This window comes from Pan troglodytes, chromosome 17 (genome assembly GCF_028858775.2).
Source record: "Pan troglodytes isolate AG18354 chromosome 17, NHGRI_mPanTro3-v2.0_pri, whole genome shotgun sequence".
Classification (NCBI taxonomy): Eukaryota; Metazoa; Chordata; class Mammalia; order Primates; family Hominidae; genus Pan; species Pan troglodytes.
In genome coordinates, this window is record NC_072415.2 from 72804942 (window position 1) to 72832170 (window position 27229).

The window sequence follows — 27229 nt, forward strand, 5'->3', positions numbered from 1 at the left end:
AGCTTTTAAAAAGACAAAATGAAACACCTAATTCAGGTCAGTAAACTGACATTTCCAAGGTAAGGGAAAAGCACTAAGTAACTTGGAAGCTAAGTAACTTGGTGAAGATTTGTCATCTAGTAAATGGGTATCCTTTCGTGCTCAACCCATGCTGTTATGATAGTATTCTCTCCTTACTCCGTTTCTTTAGATAAAAGCAAAACCTTTATTTCTTTGTGCATCTTTGGGTAGTCACAGAAACCCCTAATTAGCAAGCAAATAAAAAAATTTAGCTTCTTTTTGCTAAAGTAAAGAGCCTCTGACACCTTAACTAGGTACTGTTGAGTGGATTGGTCTGAGGCAGAGATGTGACATCTTGTTAAGTTTGTAACTTTCCCTAGTAAATCCATTTCAGAAAAAATTTCAGTTTATGACCGCACTTGCATTTTGCATGTGGAAAACCCGTGCCACCAGAGTGAAGGATTTCCTTAGGAGTTGAAACAAAACAAAACAAAACAAAACAAAAAAACGATCTTTCCACCTCTTTGAAAATTGCTTCCTTTTAAGGATAATGAACCAAATGCAAATTACCTTCTTTTCACATGGTGATTGCAATAAGGGGAGAATGGAGGCTCTTGTTGAATCCAAGTCTTTCTAAACTAAGGAAAAAGGAAAATTTTGTGTTTAATTCCTGTGTAATGTTTACAGAGCCGACTGTGATGTTCTGGAGTCAAAAACAAGATTTATATGGAAATGTTGATTTGTTGAATTTGTGAGTCTGCTTTGTGGGAAGTACACAGGATAGAGAGAACAGTCCTTAAGAAAACTTGTAGCTACTTTAAAAAATTACATAAATATGACAGAGGGTGATTTAGTACTATGTGGTGGGATCCGTATCAAGGGTTTGCATGCCTATAATGGTATGGAGTGTATCAGATGGCCCTGTCATTTAGTGAGAAGACTGCTGCAGAAAAAACACAGGTAAAAATAATTGTCTTGCAACCTCAAAAAGTTTGGGAAAATGTTTAAAAAATGTAATCATTTCCATAGCTTAAAAAAATCTCCACTCACCTGTAAAATGAAAACTCTTTTCAGCCTTAGGTCAGTGTGTACTTTTGGAGATTCTGTTGTGTTTGCAGCTAAAATGTTTCTGAATTTATTCACAAAGATATTTCTTTGGAAATGCAACAGATAGAGATAGAGGATGCATAGAGAGATGGGAAGAGTTAGCTATATTGAGTATGTTCTCATTTGTGTCTTTGGCTTAAGTAATATTTGTCAAAAATCTCTTGAACATACTAAATATTTGTCTTAATTTCAAGATCTTGCTTGAAATGTAACCACACTGATATGCTTACTTTCCCTTGGCTATGCTTTGATGGCTAAAATTAAGGACTAATAACGAAATGACTAATTCTACCCACCCAAATTAATCTTGTTCAGAATTAGTGATATCTTCAAGTTTCTGTAACTGGTGGTTGACTGACTCAGTTAAGAGCGGGTTTTGCCTGAGCATTAAAATCATCTTACCATTTATGTATCGTTTCATCATTAGCTATATTGTTCCTCCCCTCCCCCAACCCAATCTTCTCTTTTGCAGCCTTGCTCTTTCTTTGGGAAATAGAAAACTAAAACCCTGGGAATGAAATATATAGTTAGTGACTAATTTCATCTTGGCTTAAACGGATATGATTCATCTAGTTTTTATAATCTTCCGGCTGTTCTCAGACCTGTGTCTCTTTGCCCCTTGGGTTCCATACTTGTCTTTGTATTTCTGTTTCTATTAGAAATGATAGTAGTGCCCCCAGAATACTGGAGGTTGAAAACTGGCAGTTCTAAGGGATGGATACTAGTGGTCTACAGATTTATATTGTTTGATCAGTGGTGTGTTTAATTTTTAAAAATTAATTGTCAGTATGAAATAATGAGATTATTTCCAGTGTCTCTTGAAAAGAAGCACAAAATCTGGCAACACCAGGCCCACATTCCTGCATGAAGTGAAGCAGCAGCTGCCTCTGTAGATGATACACATGGTCTCCTGTTCCCAGTCCCGTTGAATTCCCTTCATTTTATATTACTTGCCTTGGCCCTGTAGGCATTTTCAGTTTGCAGTCCGAGATCTGTAAGTTTTCTCATCACAGATGGGTTCCTATTTTTGTGATATTCGATTAGGTTTTCTACCTTGATTGCTGCTGATGCTGTGATAGCCTGTGAACTGGGGAAAGCAATGTGTGGTTTTGGCAGCCAGGTAGAATTGGGTTTGAATCCTGGTTTCACCGTTTACCAGTTTTACGTCAGCTCCCAAAGCTTCCGATTCCTCCTGTGTGGAATGGATATAATCCCACCCCCTGGAGTGGTTGTGGTCTTGGTGCAAGGCTCTCTCTGTTGCCCTTCTTTAGTTTTCTTCCTCCACGTCCACATTGTAAACTAGAGGACATAATTTAATTTTGTAGGAATTCAGAGTTTGAGGAGAGGAAGGGTGAATATAAAATGGGATTTAAACAAGGTGGGTTTTTTGTTTGTTATTAGTGGCCTGCTTAGCAAAACTTGATGAAATTTACAGTGATACCTCTTGGAATGAGTGTCTCCCTGGCATTATTTTGTTTTGTTTTGTTTTATTTAATTTTGTTTTAGACAGGGCTGCCTAGGCGGGAGTGCAGTGGCACAGTCATGGCTCACTGCCATCTCGACTCTCTGAGCTCAAGTGATCCTCCTGCCTCAGCCTCCCAAGTAGCTGGGACTACAGGCACCTGCCACCACACTGTCCAGCTAGTTTTTTTGTATTTTTTGTAGCGATGGGATTTTGCCATGTTGCCCAGACTGGTCTTGAACTCCTGAGCTCAAGCAATCTGCCCGCCCTGGCCTCCCAAAGTGCTGGGATTACAGACATGAGCCACTGTGCCTGGACTTCCCTGGCATTTTTAATAACAATGCTGCATATGTGCAGACTCTCTGGAGATCGACAAATCTTGTTAAAACTTAAAAGCATTGCAGCATCTCTTTCAAATATTCTGGAAGGAATGGTGATAATTAAATGGTACAGTTCTCTAAGCAAGGTGTTAAAAGAATATGGTTTATTAAGAAATGATGGTAGGGCCGGGCGCAGTGGCTCACGCCTGTAATCTCAGCACTTTGGGAGGCCGAGGCGGGCAGATCACGAGGTCATGAGATCGAGACCATCCTGGCTAACACGGTGAAACCCCGTCTCTACTAAAAATACAAAAAAATTAGCCGGGTGTGGTGGCGGGCGCTTGTAGTCCCAGCTACTTGGGAGGCTGAGGCATGAGAATGGCGTGAACCCAGGAGGCGGAGCTTGCAGTGAGCCGAGATCGCACCACTGCGCTCCAGCCTGGGTGACAGAGCGAGACTCCGTCTCAAAAAAAAAAAAAAAAAAAAAGAAATGATGGTATTAGTAATGTAAAGAAAAAATAACAGGCCTTCTACAAATTTGAAGTAGAGGTACTGAATTTGATACATTTCTGTAAGCATTTTTCTTTTTTTAAAAAAATAATGACAGAGTCTCACTATGTTGGCCAGGTTGGTCTTGAACTCTTGGCCCTGAAGCAGTCCTCCTGCCTCAGCCTCTCAAAGTGTTGGGATTATAGGCATGAGCTGCCGCACTGGTCCTCTGTAAGCATTTTTTAAACAGATTTAGAAAATACTGGGAAAAATGTCCTACACTCTATCCTCATTATAATTAGATGATCTTAAACCTAATGAAGATCTAAAGCTTTTACTTAGTATGTGAAACCTAAGTAATATTTTTTATTCTTAATAACAATTAATATGGATTTTTAAATTAATAAATTATAAGTGCTATGAGTATTCCTCACCACCCAGCTAAATAGAATGCTGTTTTTTGTTCTAGAAAATTGACTGTAAAGCTATGGTTTTGATGTACTTTGTATCTAGTTCAGGTCGTCACTCATCTGTATTGAACAGATTGAGTCCTAAAGAGGGAATTGATTGTTTAGGATCCTGTAAATAATTATCGGCTGACACTGAACCCAAGTCTTTTCCATTCAGTTTATAATCTTTCTATAATTATTTAAAAAAAAAAACCTTAAAAGAAACTAGTGTTTTTCTAGAAATTACTTCTGTTTTCTTGATTTTTATTTTTTTATCTTTTTTTTTTTTTTTTTTTTTTTTGAGAAGGTCTCACAGTTTCACCCAGGCTGGAGTGCAGTGGCGCAATCTCGGCTTGCTGCAGCCTCCACCTCCTGGGTTCAAGCGATTCTCCTGTCTCGGCCTCCTAAGTAGCTGGGACTACAGATGTGTGCCACCATGCCCAGCTAATTTTTGCATTTTTAGTAGAGACGAGGTTTCACCATGTTGGCCAGGCTGGTCTCGAACTCCTGACCTCAAATGATCCACCTGCCTTGGCCTCCCAAAGTACTGGGATTACAAGTGTGAGCCACCATGCCCTACCTGTTCTCTTGATTTTACGTGATTTTCATGTAGATTTATGCTTTGAATTTAAATTTTAAAAATTAGAACAATTCTTTAATTTTGCGACCTTGGTTTTTATGATGAATCTAAGTAGGATATAAATTGCTCAAAGGAAATACCTCTATTGCATGTATATATTTCATTTTAAAATATTGATTATTTTTTAATTTTACCATAATGGTTGCAATAGAGGTGTTTATGGAAAAGAGTTCTTAGTGTTTTTATCCTAGAAATATAAATTGTAAAATATCTAAAACAACAGTTGTTACTTTTTAACACTCCTTTAAATACACTTTGCAGCTAAATCCACAAAGTCTACCAGTCTAAGGATCCACCTAGCCAATTAAAATTTTTATCCAGAAATTTTCCCCGTATGACTCAGTTACTAATTTTTTTGTTCTCTAGCAATCACTTCTCCCTCCGGGCTATGCATGAGCTCCCAAGCTGTGTAGAGAAGTAGCCAACCTGTGCAGCTAAAGTGGTTGCAGTAACTTGTCTGTTCTACTGCTCTTTGAGTGTCCTTTTTTCTGCATAACTCTGCATGCTTCTGAAATAAGTATATAGTGTGAAACCTGAAACTGTGTTCTCTGACCTCCGGTGGAACTCGGGAGGAAGCAGGGCGCTACCAAAAAGCAGGGGAAGATCACCCAGTGCTTTTCCTATAGGTTGAGTAGGCCCTGGACACCTGCTGTCTTCAGCCCTGGACTCTACCTTTTGCCAGGTTTTCTAGTCTCCCGTGCAGCAAGTCATGCGAACACCTCATTCAGCCTTTTGCAGTCTGTACTGAACTGCTGTCACTCATCGCACCCTTGTGTTGGGATGGAAGGAACTCTGAGACTGCTACACAGCTGCTATTTCTGTCTGATTCCTCTCAGATCTTACTCTTTCTCAGTCCCTCTTTTTTAGTTTTCTCACTGTCAGAGTCAGTCAGTCCATGGTGCTGTGACACTATTGTTTGGTGACACTATGCTATTCTCTACTGTATTTCTTTCTCTGTCTACTTTCTGGACTCTTTGACATCATACCTCTATCTTCGTGACTTTTCCCAGTAGCACCAGAGATTTTTTTTTTTCTATGGGGCAGACCTAGATTCTGTCTCTTCAGTTGATAAACGCTTAAATGCTCAAATAGTTTCTGTCTTAAAAATCAAGCTGGGTGCGGTGGCTCATGCCTGTAATCCCAGCACTTTGGGAGGCTGAGGCGGGTGGATCACCTGAGGTCAGCAGTTCGAGACTAGCCTGACCAACATGGAGAAACTCCATCTCTACTGAAAATACAAAAATTAGCCGGGCGTGGTGGTGCATGCCTATAATCCCAGCTACTTGGGAGGCTGAGGGAGAAGAATCGCTTGAACCCGGCAGGCGGAGGTTGCAGTGAGCCAAGATCAAGCCATTGCTCTCTAGCCTGAGCAACAAGAGTGAAACTCCATCTCAAAAAAAAAAAAAAAACAACAACAACAACCAAAAAAACACAAAACAAACAAACAAAACCATTTTTACTTGCAGCTGCTGTTCTGTTTTCTTATACCTCTGTTCATTTATAGGCAGATTATTCTTTCTCACCTTTCATTTGTCCTCAGCCCCATCCACTTTGGGTTCTGCCTCTTCCTTATTATGGATTTAATTTTCTTGTTGGTTACCAAAATGGGGATGCTAGTCACACTTATGTCCTATGGTTCTTGGGGATGAAATGAAATTGGGGATGAACCAAAATGGGGATGCTAGTCACACTTAACGTTCATCTTGGGGATGAAGTGGGTTCTTACTTGTACAAGGGAGGCCAAGGCAGGTGGATCACCTGAGGTCAGGAGTTCGAGACCAGCCTGGCCAACATGGTGAAACCCCGTCTCTACTAAAAATACAAAAATTAGCTGGGCCTGGTGGCGCATGCCTGTAAGCCCAGCTACTCGAGAGGCTGAGCACCAAAATGGGGATGCTAGTCACACTTACGTAGGGTTCTTGGGGATGAAATGGGTTCTTACTTGTACAACTCTTGAAGTGGTGTGCTTGGCATGTGACAAGCATGCAGCAGATGTGATGCTAGCTTTCATTATTATTGACTATTTGCCATATCCACGGATGTCATCTTGTCCCTTGTCTCCTTTAATTATTGACAGAAGTTGACACAAGTGATCATCTCATCCTTTAAAAAGTGCTTTCTCTCTTCCCTTGGCTACTAGGACACTTTACTGTCGTCGTTCTTTTCCAGTGTCATTGGCCATTTTCAGCTCCTTCATTAGTTTCTCTCCCACTTGTCTTTTAAATGCATGTATTTCTCAAGGATCTCTTCATCTAAATGTCCTTCCCTCAAATTGCTGTCTTGTGCATTTTCCTTTTTAGTTAATACTATTATATCCTCCAGGTCACTCAGGATTGTTACCGTGAAATCATCCAGAATTCTGTCTCCTCCTTTGTCTCCCTTTTCAGACCACTCCAAAGCTGACCTTTTTTCAAATTTTGTTGATTGGACCTACCCCATCTTATGCATGGCCTTCTCATGTTCGATGCTACGATCCCATTTTGGATATCTGGTCATTCTCTTTTTCTGTCTTCTCATTGCTGTCAGAGTTCTCTTTCTTAAAGTTCAGCCCTAATGTCACTCCCCATTGCATGAAGTGGTGGTCTCCAAAGAGGGGTGCTGGCATAATAGGAAGTATGCAAATAAGTACATTTGGATATGAAAAGAAAATATTAAAGCTGTATTTATGCTTAAGTTAAGCTTTACTAATATTTGGTGCATGCATTGGTACCTTTATTGGATCTATAAGCCATTTACTCATATATCTTGAAGTACCCAAGGGAAGACTGCAAGATGAATTAATGGTCTTCCACTGTTTGTTGCTTCTCAGCATATTGCAGTCTATTAAAGCTTCCATGTATCTGCTTAAGTAGATCTACAGGGTAAAGCATGTAGTTTTTAAGATGCATGTGTTCTCAAAAAGGGTAAGTGACATAAAATATTTGTACAGAAAAGGGGCCGGGCGCGGTGGCTCACGCCTGTAATCCCAGCACTATGGGAGGCCAAGGCGGGTGGATCACGAGGTCAGGAGATCGAGACCATCCTGGCTAACATGGTGAAACCCCGTCTGTACTAAAATTACAAAAAAAAATTAGCTGGGTGTGGTGGCAGGTGCCTGTAGTCCCAGCTACTCGGGAGGCTGAGGCAGGAGAATGGCGTGAACCTGGGAGGCGGAACTTGCAGTGAGCCGAGATTGCGCCACTGCACTCCAGCCTGGGCGACAGAGCGAGAAGGGGGAGCTTGCAGTGAGCCGAGATCGCACCACTGCGCTCCAGCCTGGGCGACAGAGTTAGACTCCGTCTCAAAAAAAAAAAAAAAAAAAAAATATATATATATATATATGTATATAAAATATATATATTTGTACAGAAAAGGAGAATTGGAGATAATCTTAATAATGTAAGATGAATAGGATTTAGATAGGTGGAGAGGAAAACTGTTTCAGTCAGCAAGTTCAACGTGTGGGAACTGGGGAATGTCAGCCTGGCTTTGGGGGCAACTTGAGGTTCCTTGGTGCTGCATTTTGGGGAATAACTTTCTTTCTTCTGGTTTCGTGTTTGCATGCTTGTATGGGATGGGCATTCACTGGGATAATACTCTTGGCCTCTCTAGTAACTCCCTCACTTTAGTCTTCCCTAGGGGAGGAGAAGTGACTTATCTTCGAGTTTGGAAAAAGGAACTGGGCCTGTCTAGTTTCAGCTCATTCCTTTCCTACAGATCTTGCATTCTGCTGTGCTTGTTCACGCTGTGAGTTTTATAGGGGCAGGCCTCCTCAGGGAGGCCTCTGCCTGTCGAGCTGCACCTGTGACTAGGTAGAGAAACTGGCCTAATTCTGGGGTGAAATATTAGCCAAGACCACTCGACTAATAGAGCTAAGCTACCTTTTCCAACCTACGCTTTATTAGTAATAAAGCTATTATCTGTGTATCTATATCACTCTATATAATATATCAGCTGTATATTATATATCAGATAAATATATATTTTTCTTTCTGGCTTTCCTGTCTTACTGGTTTTGAACTTGGGCTGGAAAAATAAGGGTGTTAAATATTGAATCTCTTTTACTTCAACACCAAAGACTTCATCTCTAAAATCGAGTTACCAATCACTAACTCTTAAGAGTTATGTGAGGGTAACAAATTTAAAATGAGAAGTTTTTGAAAGATAAACTGTCTACAGATGTATAGATTTATAAATGTTCTTGGGGGTGGAAAGTAGAAACAAGCTGGGACCTGTTATTTTATAATTAACTGCCATCCACAGATTAAATTCTAGCTCCTGCCAGCCACTCTCCTGCCAGATCCTTGCATTACAAGAAATGGTGGAGGGGGTGGCAGTGAGTGGATATAGCAAATGAAAAATATCTCGTTTTGAGCATTTAACTCGGTATCAGGCCCTAAATCATAGTATTATGATATCTCAGTATATGGAAAGGAGACAATATCAGATCAGGAAAATTAATTTTCCAACAGGAATGGGGAAGGTTAAAATACATAATTTCAAAGGAGACCACTAAAACCGAGATTCCTTCAGCTTTTCAAAAGTGCCACAATGTTATTTGGCCTTCTCTCAGTTAATGAACAGTGGGAAATGTGCTTACATTGGCTTAAGAGAGCCAAAACCGCAATTCCTGCAACCACTTGAGAAAGTCCTAGAATTTGGGAGAATAAACCCATTACTGTATAAAACTAGAGAGAAAATCATTTGCAGTTTTCTGTTGGATTTGATCCATTCTTCCGTACATGAAAAGTTACGGCCCATATATGGCAAAACCCAATTCAGTTTTTGAGCGCTTTAAATGAAATGATTGAACAGTTTGGAGCATGACTTGCCTGTGGCATAGGCATGAAATCTTAGGTAATGACTCATAAGAATTACTGTTGCCACAGAGTTTTAGAATGCAAGAATTGATCTGTCTCTGAAAATATTTATATTTGATTGCATTTCTAAATAGGTAAGTGGGTAACAGCTGTTTAAATCTGGTGGCATGTGTGTTTGGAGGTATGGGGGAGAATATAGACTGTACTGCTTTTGTGTTAGAGAAATTGTGCTGTTTTATTTTTTCCTATCTGGTGAAATAGAGTACAATAGCAGAAAACCAATCAGTTCAGGGAGTGGCCCATTTCAGTGTGGCCCTCTTCATCCACAAAGTGGTTTGGAATGAAAAATGCTAAGATGCAGTATTTGGCTGGCACTTAGATAACTAAGAAAAGAGAATTGACTTAACTGTAGCAAAGAGAGTTGACGTGAGGCTCAAGTCATCTTAGGGCTCCTAGGAGAGGATGAGAATCCATTAGCACCTCTATATCTGGGGAGAGGGGTGTTGCCAAGAAGGCCTGTTTTGTAAGTTTGTTTTCATTGACACCGAATTTAATTTATATCTTAGAAACTATCCAGAGAAGTCTAAAGTTAAAAGTTTGAGAACTGCAATGTAGTAGTCAAAGAAGCCACAGCTTGGATGAAAAATTTCAGCTGCTATGAAATTATTAGAGAAAAACAAAAACAAATTAAAAATCAATATTGTCTCCCTTTTTTCAAGCCCCTGATCAGTCAGTAGTCACCTTGAGAACCAAAGGGATTGAATACAGTGGAGAGGATCAAAAAACGGAACCAGACATGACCTGTGAGGCAGGAAGTACAGCATGAACTTTTATTGAAAACAGCTCAACAGTGATATCATTGGCTGATGATGGAGGAGGCTATTTTATATCTCTCTGGAATATAAGTTTAAAAATTACATTACTCTGTAAACAACAGAAACAGTACAACAAAAGTTTCTTTAACAACCATACCTATCTGTAATACAGGCAAAAATGAGAAAATAAGTTGGAAAATTCTCTATCCTAAATTGAAGTCACTAAACCTTACCCAGATCAAATTTTATTATCTTTAAATATAATTCTGCTGAGCTTAGTTACGTGGTTATATTAGAAACATGCAAGTGGAAAAGAGGCTGCTCTAGGCATTCTCAGTGACAATAATCAAACCATTATGTAGGTGGGGAGGAGAAATTATATGATTACCTAACAATGAAAAAGGAGATGGGGGAAAAAAAGACTAGAGAGAGCAAATACCGGAAACTGGGTTTTATTAGGATAAAAGCAAACAATTTATGCCTTAGTAAGCTTTTAGCTATCAGAATTATAATTTTAGTTTATAGGTATCAAGAAAATGATTTATATGCTGTATTCTCTGGGGTGATGGGGATGACAGTCTGTTAGTGATGGCTGCTATCCTCATTGATCATCAAGGTTGAATTAGAAATAAACTATTCAAAGTTTAATATATCATCTATAAATGATTGCTAATAATAAAGATAGACTAAGTCCTTAAAAGAATAACTCCGATATCTAGAAATTATTAAGAACTGCTCATTCGCTTAGCATTCTGTATCAAACTTTCAGAGATTATTTAACTGAAAGAAACAAAGTCAAGTGTGATTAGAAATTGTAGATCAGAAATATATTTGAATTTTAGTGGAACATTAGATGTAAATCTTGACTAAGCCTTTTAGTATTGTGGAATCAGAAGTCCAGAGGTAGGAATGTTCTTAAAGAGGATTTTATGTAATCCCTGGTTTCTGCCAGGCTGTTTTGAAGCGTTTTATTTTAGAAAAAGTATTGACCAAGTGAAAAAAAATGATTTCTGATTTTGAAATGAGTAGAATAACTAGATGTGATTGCTGTGGGGAGGGAGGATAAACAATTTTAAACAAACTCTTGTGTAATCATGCGAGGATTCAAAGGATGTATTCTTTGTGTCTAAAATGCATCTTTTTTTTAAACATTCACAGAAATGTCACCAAGATGCTCTGTCTTTCATATACCAGGAAAAATGGGCCATTACTGTTTGTTGTCTGGATCCAATGGCTCTTTTGTAATGTTTGTGCAGTTTTCACTTTACAAATAATGTACAGAACAATAAAGGGATAGGGAGAACAGCTTTATTAGAATACTTTAATAAGAATTTAAGCATGGTATACCCAAATTCTTCTTCCATGATGTATTCCAAATGAGTAATGTGCTAAAATGCAGCTAACTGTTCATCAACTGTTATACGTGAATCTAGAACATTTCCATCTTATTAATACTGATTCCATATTTCAAATACATCTCTAATAAGTTCTACCTTGTCATTACTTTTTGTTCTTCTTGTACTTACATCATCAAATGCCATGCTTGAAGAACTTTGTGAAATCTTGGACAACTCACAGTTCTGTTGAAGGAGGCCATCATCTTTCCTCCATGTTTGCAACATATTTTTCTTCCTGGGTTTGTAAAAAGCCAATTAGCATCATCAATCTAGTGAATATTTTTTATTTCCAAATCATGTATTTCCTACTAGTCTTTTTATTTTTATTTTATTTTTATTTATTTATTTTTGAGATGGAGCTTCACTTTTGTCACCCAGGCTGGAGCGCACTGGCATGATCTTGGCTCACTGCAACCTCCGCCTCCTGGTTTCAAGCGATTCTCCTGCCTCAGCCTCCCAGGTAGCTGGGATTACAGGCACGCACCACCACACCTGGCTAATTTTGTATTTTTAGTAGATATGGGGTTTCACCTTGTTGGCCAGGCTTGTCTCAAGCTCCTGACCTCAGGTGATCCACCTGCCTTGGCCTCCCAAAGTGCTGGGATTCCAGGTGTGAGCCACCGTGCCTGGCCTACTCTGGTTAACATGTGTCAACTTGCAATCCAGTAACAACCATATGAAGTTTTGTTACAGGCCATTTTAGCAAAGTGGTATGGTTCAAATTCTTATTGTAGAATATTGCACCATGTAGTCCTTTCTGTTGAATAACTTTTTGGATGAGAACACCATACATTCTTTTTGCATTTAGAAACATATTGGTGATGCATCGGTTCTTGAATTTGAGAAAATCCATGTAGGATGTCTTCATTAAAGATTCATAGTTTGGATTTCGCTTACACAGATTGAATATTCCATTTCCAAAATGTTTGGAACCGGAAGTGTTTTGGATTTTGGAATTTTTTTTGGGGGGGTGGGGAATATTTGCATATACATAATAAGATATCTTGGGGATAGGATCCAAGTCTGAACACAAAGTTCATTTATGTTTCCTATACACCTTATACACATAGTCTGAAGGTAATTTTATATAATATTTTAAAATAATTTTGTGCATGAAACAAAGATGGTATATACATTGAACGTTTAGAAAGCAAAGATGGTCTGGGCGCGATGGCTCATGCCTGTAATCCCAACACTTTGGGAGGCCGAGGTGGGTGGATCACCTGAGGTCAGGAGTTTGAGACCAGCCAACATGGTGTAAACCTATCTATACTAAAACAACAAAAATGAACTGGGCATGGTGGCGCACACCTGTAATCCCAGCTACTTGGGAGGCTGAGGCAGGAAAATCGCTTGAACACAGGAGGTGGAGGTTGCGGTGAGCCGAGATTGCGCCATTGCCCTCCAGCCTGGGCGACAGAGTGAGACTGTCTCAAAAAAAAAAAAAAAAAAAAAAAGAAGGCAAAGTTGTCACTATCTCAGCCATCCATGTGGATCATCTGAGGTGGTTTGGCATCACCATTGTTCCTGACTTTGAATGTATATGCTACCATTAAGCAATCATTTTCTTATACTTATTCACACATGAGTTCTTAACAGTGAGAAATATGACATACCATTAATACAGTGAAAAAATAATGTGTTCATGGTAACTAAGCCTGTAAGCAGAAAAGCATCAACAGAATTACCTGGACCATCTGTTAAACAACAGCCCCAATGAACAGTGGCAGGTTTTTAGTCTCCACCTATAATGCTGTGTTTTTGCTTAAAAATTCACCCATCCGTACACTGATGATGTTGTGTTTTGATTAAAAGGTTAGTGTACACTGAGCTTTTTTAGGAGAGAAGAAACGTCAGAAGCAGTTGAGGGACCAGGAAGTGGGTCCTCTAGTTATGAGGAGGCTTTCTGCTGGTTGGCTTCTAAAAATGTTTCCTCTAGAGTCATCTGCGTCGTTAACATTGGTTTTGATCTTAGACATCTCTCTTTGATTTTAAAAATTGATATGATTGATACCTTCTTCTGTTAAGAATGCACACTACTCTAGGCCTTCAATAAGCCCATCAGCCATTTTCACCTGTCATCAATAAGCACTTCTTCTGCAGTGTTAACAATGTCCATTGCCTGCTTCTGGCATCTTATTGGCACTCAAAAAATTTCAGATTTGGGAGCACTTCAGATTTCTGTATTAGGGACATTCAGCCTGTATGATCAGTTTCTTCTTCTTCTTTCTTCTTCTTTCTTCTGTCTTCTTCTCCTTTCATCAGAATCTGATGCTAGAGTGCTGTCATCTGTCTCTTTGCATTCATCTTCTGACGTAACTGTGCTGTGTCTCCATTTGTCACTTCTCTTTGCCATTGTGGGCAGAAAATGAAAAATTCTGAATTCTCAACTGTGTTCAGTGAAAGCTAAAAGCAGACTATAAAGTTAGTATGTTTAGTCTAAAACTCTTCTGGAAGGTTATGTAATGTTTTGGGTAATGCAATAAGAAAACTAAAGGATGATAATATAATAGTAATAATTTATTTCATCATTATATCGTATCATGGAAAATAGGATTCCATTTTTCTGTTCTGTTTTCTTTCTTTTTTTTTTAAGCATAATTGGCAATAATTGATGTGTAATAGTGAAATAATTCTTAGGGTGATGAAATAAAGTGTTTTAAGATACAGGAAAAGCGAGATCACTAGGATCCCATAACATATCTTAGGTTGATGAAATGCTCCAGTAGACCCATCTGGCTTGAAAGATAGTGAATTTTATTGTTTTTAAAAAATAATTAAACTTAAATTGGGCATGCTGGCTCATGCCTGTAATCTCAGCACTTGGGGAGGCCGATGTGGGTGGATCGCATGAGGTCAGGAGTTCAAGGCCAGCCTGGCCAACATGGTGAGACCCCCATTTTTACTAAAAATACAAAAATTAGCTGGTCGTAGTGGCACATGCCTGTAGTACCAGCTACTTGGGGGGCTGAGGGATGAGAATGGCTTGAACCTGGCAGGTGGAGGTTACAGTGAGCTGAGATTGTGCCACTGCACTCCAGCCTGGGCTACTGAGCAAGACTCTTTCTCAAAAAAAAAAAAAAAAAAAAAAAAAAAAGATTTTCTCTTTCTTTTTGTTCTTTGGAAGGTGTCCAAGAAAAAAAAAAAGTAACAAAATACAATCCTTATATATAGTTAGAACTGCTCAAAAAAGAATTCCTCTCCCACCCCCCCCAAAAAAACTCTAAAATTGAGTACAATGGACCTTTATGGTATGCTGAGGCCCAGTCAAGATTGTAAGCAGTATGTGATGTTCTTGGAAGCCAAAGGGAAGAGATGAATTGTGGGAAGCAACAGGAATGAAAAAGGCTTGGATTTTGTCATGCTGGGAACCCTAGGCTGCTGGAGTTTTGAGAGTCTCCTTATTTAAACTTTAGTTTCTGTGGTACTGCTGAATTGGATCTACTCTAAGATCCCCACCCCACTTGATTTTTTTCTTTTTAACATGTTTCACAGGTTTTAGCTGCTGGAAAACATCAAGCAGTATAATGGGACATTTGTGTTAGCTACAAGTCTCCATAGGTAGAAGGTGGAACGTCGTCAAAGCCCTTCAAAACCTGTAATGTTGTTTGAACTTTGTACTTCATGATTTTTTTTGGAGCTTCCCTATGGCCTTGATATAGTTTACCTTACTTGTCTCCCTGAGATAAAGTAGTGCATTTCAGAGATGGGTGTTGTGAGAACTTTGGCTACATGGAAAGTTTCCTTGTTGTTCGTTTGTGTGTTTTCTTTATTCATACTTCTTTGCCTCCAAAACATGCCAGATTTTTAGGGAGGATAATTTCCTAAATAAAATTATTTTTGGGGTGAGGGGGATGGGTTCTGTTTGTTTGTTGTTAACCAAAATGTAGTGTATCTCCACCCTAAATGTTGAGGAAGCTCAAAGAACTGAAATTTGAAAAGCCATTGCTGATGTTGCTGTGAATTTGGTAGAAAATGACACAACCCTGTCTTAGTTCGTTTAGGCTGCCATTATAAAATATCATAGAATGTGTGGTTTTATAAACAATATAATTGATTTCTCACAATCCTGGAGGCTGGGAAGTCCAAGATCAAGTTGCCGGCAGATTCCTTGTTGATGGAGGCCTGTTTCCTGGCTTATAGTTGGCCATCTTCTCACTGTGTACTCACCTGGCAGGAAAGGCAAGGCAGCTCTCTGGGGCTGCTTTTATGAGGTCACTAATCTCATTCATGAGTGCTTTGCCCTCACAACATCATCACCACCCAAAGGTCTCACTTCTAACACCGTCACATTAGGGGTTAGTATTTTAATACATGTTTTTTTGTGGGTGGGGGCACAAACATTCAGTCTGTGTAGCAGCCTTCTTGTGATATATGTACTGATTCATTGGCTCTTTCATTGGCCTGTTGTCCAAAATCTGGTTAGCTTGGATAGATTTAAGGCCAGGTATAATATGTGGTCCCGGGCAGTTTTTTTCTCTTCTTTCCTGATACTGTTCACTGCAGCTGAATTCAGCTATTTTTGCTCCTCTGTGATACTTCCAGATTGTTAGACACGTAGCATGGCATGGGGAAGTGCAAGGAGACTGAAGTCAGATCAGCTTCATTTTGAGCCTTCGTCAGCTGCCAATTGGGTTTTTGACCTTGGGAAGGTCACTTGACCTCTCTGAGCCTTTCGTTTTTCTTCTACAAATGGATTGCAAAGTTGTGATGTCTAAATGTGATGATAACTGTGAAAGGTTTTGACATAGAGGTCATTTAGTAAGTCTTCCTTTGCCCTTGACTGAGCTTAATATCATAATGATTCCCATCCCTTCTTTTAAAAGAGGCATTATATACACACTTAAAATTGCAGTAAATTTGAAAGCTGTCTTAAGAATTTGTAGAACCCATTGAGATGATTATTTAAGGTAACAATTTCATCTGTGTTCTTGACTTTCGTTTAGAAACCTTATCCTTTCCTTTTGTGGTGTCAACCTGCCGACATTATGGGCTCATTCTTTCTGGCTATAAAAGTGTTCAAATGTTTTCTGTGTACAAACAAAACTAATATTTCAGATCAAATGAATAGCACATGAAATGGGAACAAACAAAAATACCTCTAAAAAAAAAAGCAAAAAATAAAACCCTTCTTAGTTCTCATTCCTATTTATCAGCCTCCTTTTCTCTTGCTTTTATAGCTAATGTCTTAAAAAAAATAACCCATAATCACCATGGTCACTTTAAAAGAATTTCCTTTTATTTCTAAAACTGATTTCAGTCCACCTTCCAACCCTACTACTCTATTGAAACTACATTCCTCAGGTCACAAAAGACCCAATAGCAGAATCTGTGGGACACTAATAAAGCATTCTTTTTTTTCTTGGAGACGGAATCTCATTCTGTCATCCAGGCTGGAGTGCAGTGGCGCCATCTCAGCTCACTGTAACCTCTGCCTCCCGGGTTCAAGCGATTCTACTGCCTCAGCCTCCTGAGTAGCTGGGATTATAGGCGCCTACCACCACGCCCGGCTAACTTTTTGTATTTTTAGTAGAGACAGGGTTTTTAACATGTTGACCAGCTTGGTCTTGAACTCATGACCTCAGGTGATCCACCCGCCTCGGCCTCCTGAAGTGCTGGGATTCAGGCGTGAGCCACCGCGCCCAGCCCACTAATAAGACATTCCTTTTCTTTACTTGCTGTCTTGTTCTCATCAAATCTGTCCCTAGCCATTCTTACTACTTTTGTGCAGACAACTCCCAAAGTTGCATTCAGCTCACATTTATCTTTTCAGGTCTAAACTCATATATTCATTGGCTTTCTTGGCATTACCACAGGATGTCCCAGTAGAACCACAGTTGAGTGTGACTAAAGGTAAATCCACTTCAGCATGTATTCTTCATGTATTTTTTATCTCGACTAATGACACTATCATTCACCTAGTTGTCCACTTTTAGCTATAATTTATTGAGGTATAATTTATATACAGTAAACTGTCATTTGAAGTATATAATTAGATCAGTTTTGACCTATATCCACCTGTGAAACCACCACCACAGTCAAGATATAAAAGATTTCCGTCATCCCCAGAAGTTTTCTCATGCCACTTTGCAATGTTTATCCTCTATCTACCCTTGACCTAGGGAACTAAGTTCATTATCTACCTTTAGTCACTAGAGATTCGTTTGCATTTCTATAATTTTGTATAAATTGCATAATTTATATAAATTTCATATAAATACAAAATGTTGTATTAGGGTTCTCCAGAAAAAGAGAACCAATAAGATAGCCTATCTATATCTATACATAGGCATAGATATATATCTATAAAGAGATTTTAAAATGTATATATATAAAGAAGTTTATTTTAAGGAATTGGCTTGCTTATGGGAACTGGTAAGTCCAACAGTTTTAGGGCAAGCTGACAGGCTGGAAACTCATGTTAAAATTCTGTGCTACAGTCTTGAGTTTGAAGTTTGTAGGGCTGGCCAGCAAGCTGGAAACTCAGACAGGAACTGATGTTGTAATTTTGAGTCTAAAATCTGTAGGGCAGGCTGGAAATGTAGACAGGATTTCTATGTTAGTGTATTGAGTCAGAATTCCTCTTCCTCTGGGAAACCTGTTTTTTGTTCTTATTGCCGTCGACTGATTAGATTAGGCCCACCCACAGTATAGAGGGAAGTCTACTTAAAGTCAACTGAGTGTAGTTAATCACATTTATAAAATATTTTCACAGCAACACCTACTGTATCTTAGCCAAGTTGACATACAAAATTGAGCCATCACTTACTCTTTTTGCATCTGCTCACTTGTACTCAGTAGAATGACTTTGAGATTCACCCATGTTGTATTCAGTAGTTCATTCCTTTTTATTGCTGAGTGTTTTTTTTTTTTCTGGGACGGAGTTTCACTCTGTGGCCCACGCTGAAGTGCAGTGGTGTGATCTCAGCTCACTGCAACCTCTGCCTCCTGGCTCACTGCAACCTCTGCCTCCTGGGTTCAAGTGATTCTCCTGCCTCAGCCTCCCAAGTAGCTGGGATTACAGGCACCCGCCACCACACCCAGCTAATTTTTGTATTTTTAGTAGAGACGGGGTTTCACCATGTTGGCCGGGATGGTCTCAATATCCTGACCTTGTGATCCACCCGCCTCCGCCTCCCAAAGTGTTGGGATTACAGGCGTGAGCCACCATGCCCAGCCTGCTGACTGGTATTGTATTGTATGAATACATGACAGTTTGTTTAGTCATTCTCCTATTGATGGACACTTGGGCTATTTCTAGTTTTTGGCTAATATGAACAATGTGTTATGAACATTGGTGTACAAGACTTTCTGTGAACATGTTTTCATTTTTGGGGGGTAAATATTTAGCAACCCAATGGTAGATGTTCGTTTAATTTTAAAGGAAACTGCCAAACCATTTTCCAAAGTGTTTATACCATTTTGCATTTTCACTAGTAGTGTTTGAAAGTTCCAAATGCTCTACATTCTCTGCAGTATTTGGTGTTAATCTTTTAAATTTGAGCCATTCTAATGAGCTTGTAGTGGTATCTTATTGTAGCTTAAATTTGCATTTCTTTGATGGTGAATGATTTTGAGCATCTTTCCATGTGCCATTCAGATATCTTCATTTATGAGATGTGAGTTTAGATCTTTTGCCCATTTTTCTTATTGGGTTGTTATTGAGTTGTGAAAGTTCTTTTTATATGCTGGATATTAGTCCTTGTTAGGTATATGTATGTATTGAAAAATATTTTATCCTATTCTGTGGTTTCTTATATTCTTATTTATATTATATATTTTATTATATATTTCTTACATATTATCTAAAGGGTGTTGTTTTGAAAAGCAGAAGTTAAAATTTTTTTAAAGCCTAATTTGTGAGGTATTTTTTGCCTACTGTAAAGTCACAAAGATTTTTCTTGAGTTTTCTTCTAGAAGCTCTGTAGTTTTAAGTCTGTGATCCATTTTTGACTTTACCTTTTCCCTCACTGTCTATATTTGGATATCACTTGTAATAGATTTCTGTTTTAGAAAGGACTCATCCCCTTCCCCCAACCAGTAAGGACTCTCTTTTAGAATATTTTTGTTAAAGTGCTCGTTGTTTTTGTCTCTCACATTAAAACACCCTTCTCATTGGTGTCCTGCATATCATGTCTGCCTTCTCCAATCTATTTCCATAATGCCATAATGTCATAGGTTATTAGTCTAAAATTACTCCAATCATCCGTGTTACTACCCTGCTGAAAAATCCTCAGTAACTGTCAATTTCCCAAGAGCTGCCTAAATCCAGGTGATGTCACTTGTTGGAATCTCCATGTCATACCATATGACAAGGAGAGAGTGAATCAGCCAGTTTTCTGTGTAAAGAATTAATCAATCCCTAACTTGGAGGACTTAGCCATAACTTCTGTTATTATATTTACTGCATTCTATTGTCATTATTTTGTTAGATTGAACTCTTTTTAATGTATTACCTTTGATATTCTTCCCAGCACCTCCTAGACCATTGTGATACAGGAGACTTTTTTTGAGGGAATAGTTGAGGAACCTTGGCAGTTAAAAAGACAGCGTTGGAAATCATTGACTTGAAGGGCAGACTGGGCAGCCAGTAAATTTTGGGTGCTATGTTGTTTTTAAAAATCATTTTATACTTAGAGGGGCTAACTTAAAGAGAATAATCTGGAAGACTAAATATAGCCTTTAGTTTAATTAGGAAGTAGCTTCTGTTGAACCGGCAGTGAAGATGTGATGAGGAGAATGGTAAGAGTAAATTCATTATTTATTCTTTTGGTAGGAATAAATTCATTATTCTGAACTCCCTCTGACTTATTGTATACTGTGCTTATTCCATCAGGGCCTTGCTGTTGTTTTGCTCAGAGACATAGCTATTTAAGTGTAAGATTACATATTTTTAGAAATAATACAAGCGTGCGTTCAAATTAAGTTTATTCTTTAGAGGGTTTTTTTAAATGAAAGTAGAGCTCCAAAAAACACCTTGTAAAACTTTTATTACTGCTATTCTAAGGTAGTATACAGGCTAAGTATCCAGGAGATAGAATAATTTAGTCTGTGGAGTAACTGTTAGTTTTTTGATTAATGTTTTATAGCTTGATGATGTGGTATAGATTTTGAGTCATTCTTTAGCATATTTGCTCATATTATGCTTTGGAAATATTTTAAATTAAGCCTTCTGACTTCTTTGGTCCCACGAGGTTAGCCGTAGGCTTGTATATTGTTAATTCAGGGAATGTTAGTGGCTGGAGTAATAAACTCAGAGGCTATTGAAAATTTGTAATGATTTTGTTGTATTCATATGTAATTAGACCCTGTCATGCTCCTATTTAAAACCTTCCAGGGGTTTCCCATTGCACTTAGAATGAAATCTGAATGCCCTCCTAGGCCTTCGTGCTCAGCCTTATCTCCTACCCCTCCTCCCCTTGGTAGCCTTGCTTCCGCTACTCTGCCTGAGCATGAAAGTGCATGCTCTCCTTAGGCCTTTGTATTTGTGATCCCGTCTGTCGGTAATCTTCTTTTCCAGACCTTCAGATTTTTTTTTTTCTTCAGGTTTCATATTAAATGTCACCTCCTCAGAGCAATCTTCAGCAGTCTCCATTCCTCTCTAGTCACCTATTCCATTACACTATTTTAACTGTCTCCATGGTACTTGTCACCCTGCCTCTTGTTGGTCAGTAATCCTCAGGAGAGTGGTTGCCTTGCTGTATGGTTTACTTACTGCAGTACCCCAGTGCATGGAGACACACAGCAGGTGCTTGGTGAGTGTGCAGAGGGATGAATGTCATCTGTATCATCATCCTCACTGAAGTAACTGACAGTCAAAAACAACTTGTGACTAAATAGGTACTAATTGATATGATTGTCTGTTTAAATTACTCAGTAATTGATTCAGCTTTTCATTACGTAGTACAGAATTTAATTATGGTAGAAACAGATACTGTCTTTTGTGGCTGGAGCTGGTATGCAGATTACAGGGTTCTGTCTCGTATTCAATTTGTCGGGTCATGATTTCTCTTCATATCAATTCTTTAATGTAGCTAAATAATACTCTTCTTTTGGTTTTAAGTTTCGATTAATTCCAGAGGTGTTTTGGGACTTGCTGAAGTATCATCAGGCCATGTGTTCTGTTTTTTTTGAGTTAAAGCTTGGCTGAGGCAGGCTGGTAGATTGAGAGCTCTCTGGGCTGGAGGTCAGGAAGCCCAGCCTCTGGTTTTAGTTCTGCCAGTAGCCAACTGTCCACATGAATATTTTGGCCCCCAGTTCCCTAATTTATAAAATAATAGAGTTGAATGAAATGGTCTCAAATGTTAGTCTTTTTTTAACAGTGTATAATTATGTAATTCTGGGCAAGAACCAGTCATTTTGCGCTTGTGGGAATTTTTATAGGTTGTATGCGTATGTGGTATATATGATAGTTGTCCAGTTACCATTACGCTTTTCAAGAAGGAATGGTCGAGTTTGTTTTACTTAACTGAACATTAAAACATCTGAAGGATTCAGAAGTGGTCTAGTTTATTTCAGTTTTTGTTTGTTTTCATTTTTGTTAGTGGCTGCAATAAGAAATACTGTACATGATTTATTGGGCATATTGATTTAAAAATTGACAGTATTATTTAAGTGGATAATAAAGTTTTGTCTTAAGGATACTTATTTGGCCTTCTCACAGTTTGAAGGTTCTCAACCTTTTTCTTCTTTGGAAGTCATTTGAGAATTTTATGATTGACTTGGCCTCATGTGTCCTACTTTAGCACATCAGTTTTACTTAAGGTTCATATCATTCTTCATTGATATTAGATATGCATCAGTTTTAAGAAATCTTATAGAATGTTGAATGTTCCATTCCGTGTTCTGTAGTTCAGTGCTCATCAGAATCACCTTAGGATTTGTTAAAACATGGATTGCTGCTCCCCACCCTGAGTTTCTGATTCAGTAGGTCTGGAGTGGGACCTGAGAACTTGGGTTTGTAAGAAGTCCTTAGGTTATATCACTGCTGATCCAAGAACCATGCTTGGAGAACCTCTGCTGTAGTTTGTCAAATTCTTTATTTGCATGTGCTGGCAGCATTTTGATTAAGGAGTCTTCCTTACTGTATACTGATGCATCTCAACAATACACCTTGTGGTCCTTGGATTCCCGCATGCTATATGATACCTCATATCCTCTCCAGCTTCTTGGTTAGTGTGATACATAACACAGTTTTCAATGCCAGTGGAACTCTTAACAACAGGATGCTGCCAGTAACTTTAACCTTCCAGGTTGTGTGTTTCAATGGGAAAAGCATGCATTTAGACATTTGGGTTTATTCTTGAGAACACTGGCTTTGGAATCCAAAAGGCCTTGGCTCAAAGGTTAGCTTTACCACTTATTTGACTATTTGAGGTTGGGAAAACTATGTAACTCTTCTAAATCTTAGTTTCCTTAATTTAAAAATTGTTGAAATTTTATATTTGCCTCATAAGATTTTTGGGAGAGCTTAAGTAAATTAGATAAGGTATATAAAGTGCTCCGTAGATAATAATTGATGGTCTTAGAAAAGTTTGTACGTCAGTCTAAATGATTATAACTTTGATGTGGCTTTGGACAGATTTTCTCTCCATTTCATGTCTTGCCTTAATGTGGGTTGCTCACCTAACCTGCCTACCAGGGCCTCGCCATGGACAGTAGACAGGTGTCTGCTTCATCTTACGTGTTTGGAAATGCTATGTCTTGTTCCTGTCTAACCTGGCTCTATCACTGGGCTCTCAGTTTTGGCTCCTGGCTCCACATCAGGCCTTTCCTGCCCTGGTGACCTGTTGCAGCCTGTTTCTCTGACGCTCACCTTCACTTATGAGAGTTACTGGGTTCTGGAGTGGTTTTGTATTCCTCTTTCTGGCTCCACGTGAAAAACAGTGTGATTAGAGGTATATCTCTACCCTCCCACCTGGGATAGGAGATTTTTTTTTCCACCAAATTAATTATGTTAAATATGTGTGATTTTAATTTATAGTCAAACTGTCTTCTGCATTTTAAGCTCCAGTTTTAATGCTGCGTGTTCATTAGAAACATAGCCTCATGAAGATAACTTTGATTTATTGTATTTTCTTAAAAAGGGCCTATATTCACCAGATTTTCATTAGCTTGGAATACATATGAGAAATTTTTAGCTGTGAGTCTTGCTGATTGGAATGAAGATTCCCCTAAGAAACTGTTTTAGTGACTAATAAAAGTTTTGTAAGAAAGTGCCAGTTGCCTCCATCACAAATAACACTTGGTAGCAGTGTTGGAGGTTCAGTGACTTGTCATTGTTTCACATTCTTTTTTGTTATGGTCATGAATTCTCTGTTGTCCTAAGTCCTATTGTAATATGTTTTCAGCCATACTTTTGATTTCATGCTTTTCAGATGCCAAAGGGGTTTGTCTTTGTTACATATTTACACAAACACTTTGCTGCCTATTTCCTCTTCACTTTACTGATGCTCCTCTTGCTCAACTGGAGGATGTCTGCCAAGAGGCATGAGTCTGCCTGTGCAGGTGTCTCCTAATCCTGATTTTTGCTTGTATTTGTGAACATGTGGCAAGCCTCTTCTGCTGAACCAAGTAAGGGTTGTGGAGAGAGAACAGAGGCACCAGACATAGACTAAGGTGTAAGGAGCAAGATGTAATAGTTTAACTCAATTGGATTTTTTAATTGGGTGGAATAATTCAGGGTTGCCACGCAATATTATCACCTAAAAAGATGTGACTTACTGTGAAGGATTCAATACTAAATAATGGGGCGCTCTCTGCTATATATATTCTTGCTTAAAAGTATCTTAGTACAGTGCAGACATATTATATACAAATTTAATTTACATGAATTCAGCTATATGCACTCCATCTTTTATATTAACTATAAGTGTTATATATGTGACAGAATTCACAAATGAAGGAATTTACAGCAATAATTTCAGTAATATGTGATTTTATCCTATTCACTGACTTTAATATCTATCCCTAGGTAAGATAGGGATAAATCTCCTATCCTATAAATTCTTACCTGTAAATTATTTGAGGGAAGGAGAAATAACAAGGGGTAGTGACTCTTGGTGGTGTTAAAGATGGCATAGCAAAAGGCAGTGCAGTGGTAATTTTTGACAGATTAAGATCAGATGTTTTCGGGGCAAAGAGCTATTTGTTTTTTGACTTCCAGTGGTCTGTTTTTTGACATCTGTTTGTGCTGGAGTAAAATTAATTTATTTACTTTTATAATGTTTTAAACACTTAGCCATAGTTTGGGTTGCTTCCAGCTCTCATAAGTAAATCACTTTGATGAGAGTTTATGAGAATCTTTAAATAATTTAGGGACCAATAAAATACTGTTCTTGCCAGAAGATAGAAATGATACCCATCAATGGTACTCATACTAAAACTTAGTGAGTTAAAAGTATTTGTTTTCAGAGTTTAAAAAAAAAAAAAAAAAAAGGTGAGTCACCTATAGTTACTAGGTCTTGATTCTGCTCCCCACAAGCCTTTCTTTTTTTTTTTTTTTTTTTTTTTTTTTGAGACAGAGTCTTGCTCTGTTGCCCAGGCTGGAGCACAGTGGCGTGATCTTGGCTCACTGCAAGCTCTGCCTCCCGGGTTCACGCCATTCACCTGCCTCAGCCTCCTGAGTAGCTGGGACTACAGGCGCCCGCCACCATGCCTAGCTAATTTTTTTGTATTTTCAGTAGAGACGGGGTTTCACCATGTTAGCCAGGATGGTGCCGATCTCCTGACCTCGTGATCTGCCCGCCTCGGCCTCCCAAAGTGCTGGGATTACAGGCGTGAGCCACCACACCCAGCCCACAAGCCTTTCAATAAATGCTATATTGTAATGGTTATTGTAACAAGAAGCTATTGTGCAGCACTCATGAAATGAGTATCTTTTCTGATCCATGAATAGCACTATTATCAAGGGGACACTTGAAGCCTTGAAGAAAAGCTTTTCTTTTGCCCTTTCTTCTTGATGCATTTTTTTTTTCTCTTAGAACAGCTACCAGTTTATGTTTGGAATACAGCCTAATAACTTGTGCCTTAACCTAATTAAATCATGTTTCTTATGGGGTGAAATGATTGACTGTAGGCACAACAGTCCACATAATGGAAGTAAAAAAGCAATACTGAATTTATAGTTGACTTTTAGAGAACTTATACTTCTCACAATTTTAGTCTGGTCTCTCATTCAAGAAAGGGCCTGAGAATGAGAAGAAAGATGGCCACAGCAAGGAAGGGCCTAGTGTCTGCCACCTGGCTAGGCAGAGCTGAAGCTGCTGGCTATAGCTCAGAGCACTTGTAACTCCAGACCCAGGCTCATGGCCTCCAAGGTTGTGCATTTTTAAGATTCAAGACGATGGGGAGTATTTTGAAGTTATTCTCATTCTCTGATTGTATTTTCCTCCTCCTAGACTTCACATGGGGCAGACAGACAGTGGGGTATGTCTAAAGCAGTGGTTCTCATGAGCATTTGGCAACATCTGGAGACTTTTTCATTGTCACAAATAGAGGGATTACTTTGACATTTGTCATTGGACAGTGAAACATCCTACAATACACAGGATAGCCTCTCAGGAAAGAATTATCTGGCCCCAAATGTCAATAGTGAGAGTAAAAGAGGAATGTAAAGTTTCTACTATAATAGTTTCATCCCAAAGGCTAATAGAAAGCAGGGACAGAATTCTTATTTTAGGCTTGAGGAGGGTAATAGAAGTTGGTGTACTATAACTCATGGTAGGTTTTGTAGCCATACCCATAAGCTTTCATCTTCAGAAGGAAGAGAAGTTTAAGGGCTAAGTTAGTTCCAGTGAAGGCCAACTTGCAGTTAAGTGAGTGGTGCAAAATCAGAAACTGCTAAAGCCACACATTTGTCTGTGTGCTGAAGAAATGGGAGAATTATCACTAATAAAACCTCATGTTGTTTACAGATATATAGCCTGCTTCAGTACGTGTTAACGTTTTGTACTATTTGGTCATTTCATTTAGTCCTAATTGAACTTTTTGAGAGTGAATTGGAACAGAGCACAAGCTAGTTTCAGTGAAACTTAAATCAACAGAAGATTATGGGGATCCTTTTTTGAATTCAGTAATTGTGGTTTCTTTTTTGACGTAGTTGCCGTAATTGAGAAATTGAAGCATGGTCTGTTCAGGGCAAAATGAGTCATAAAATCAGAAGATACATAGATATTTGTGGAAAAAAAGATTAATATAGCATAAATGCTAGAGGAGGGGAGAATAATTTGAAAAACTCCTTATTTATAACGAAGGCAATTAAATCATAGCTCCAAAATTAGGTTGTTATAAAACATAGAAAACCAGATAATTGGTATGTTTTTCTGTTTGACTCTCAATTTTAAAGGACTGTAATTGATGTATTGTTTATATTGTTCACTAAATACAGTGTTTGGCTGATAGGGAGGGAATAGAGAATGCATGTGATCACTCAGAGATATTCAGTGCTTCTCCCCCAAAACAATTATAGTGCCGTGGCTGCCAACAGTGATGTCACAGTCAGTAGATAAAGAGCCATTTAAGACTCTCTGTATCATCCTCAGAAGGACAGGGAGAATTTATATAACATCTGAAGCAGTGTTAAGATTCCTGCTGTGTTCATCATTCAGGAAAGGAGAGAGTACTGTTTATAGAGGGAGAAGCGGTTGCTCTGTTTGTTAGAGCAAAAACAAATTCAAAGCAGTACCTTGGGACTGAAATAGAGAAATAAGGCTGGTTTCTCTACCTTTGTGCTGTGGCTATTAGAGATGGT

At 38.6% G+C, this 27229-nt stretch overlaps 1 protein-coding gene and 1 long non-coding RNA gene across 3 annotated transcripts in view; one reads left to right on the top strand and one right to left on the bottom strand.

Annotated features, from left to right (window-relative positions):
• Window positions 1–27229, top strand: part of PHLPP1 (PH domain and leucine rich repeat protein phosphatase 1) — a 253822-nt gene that overhangs the window by 43205 nt on the left and 183388 nt on the right. The gene's annotated exons all lie outside the window — the stretch shown is intronic.
• On the bottom strand, window positions 1856–15650 carry LOC107969512 (uncharacterized). Its single transcript, XR_001711393.4, has 5 exons — window positions 15544–15650; window positions 11608–11713; window positions 9674–9718; window positions 6410–7065; window positions 1856–2406 (listed from the first exon to the last, which is right to left on the bottom strand). It is a non-coding gene; the product is annotated as an uncharacterized LOC107969512 (long non-coding RNA).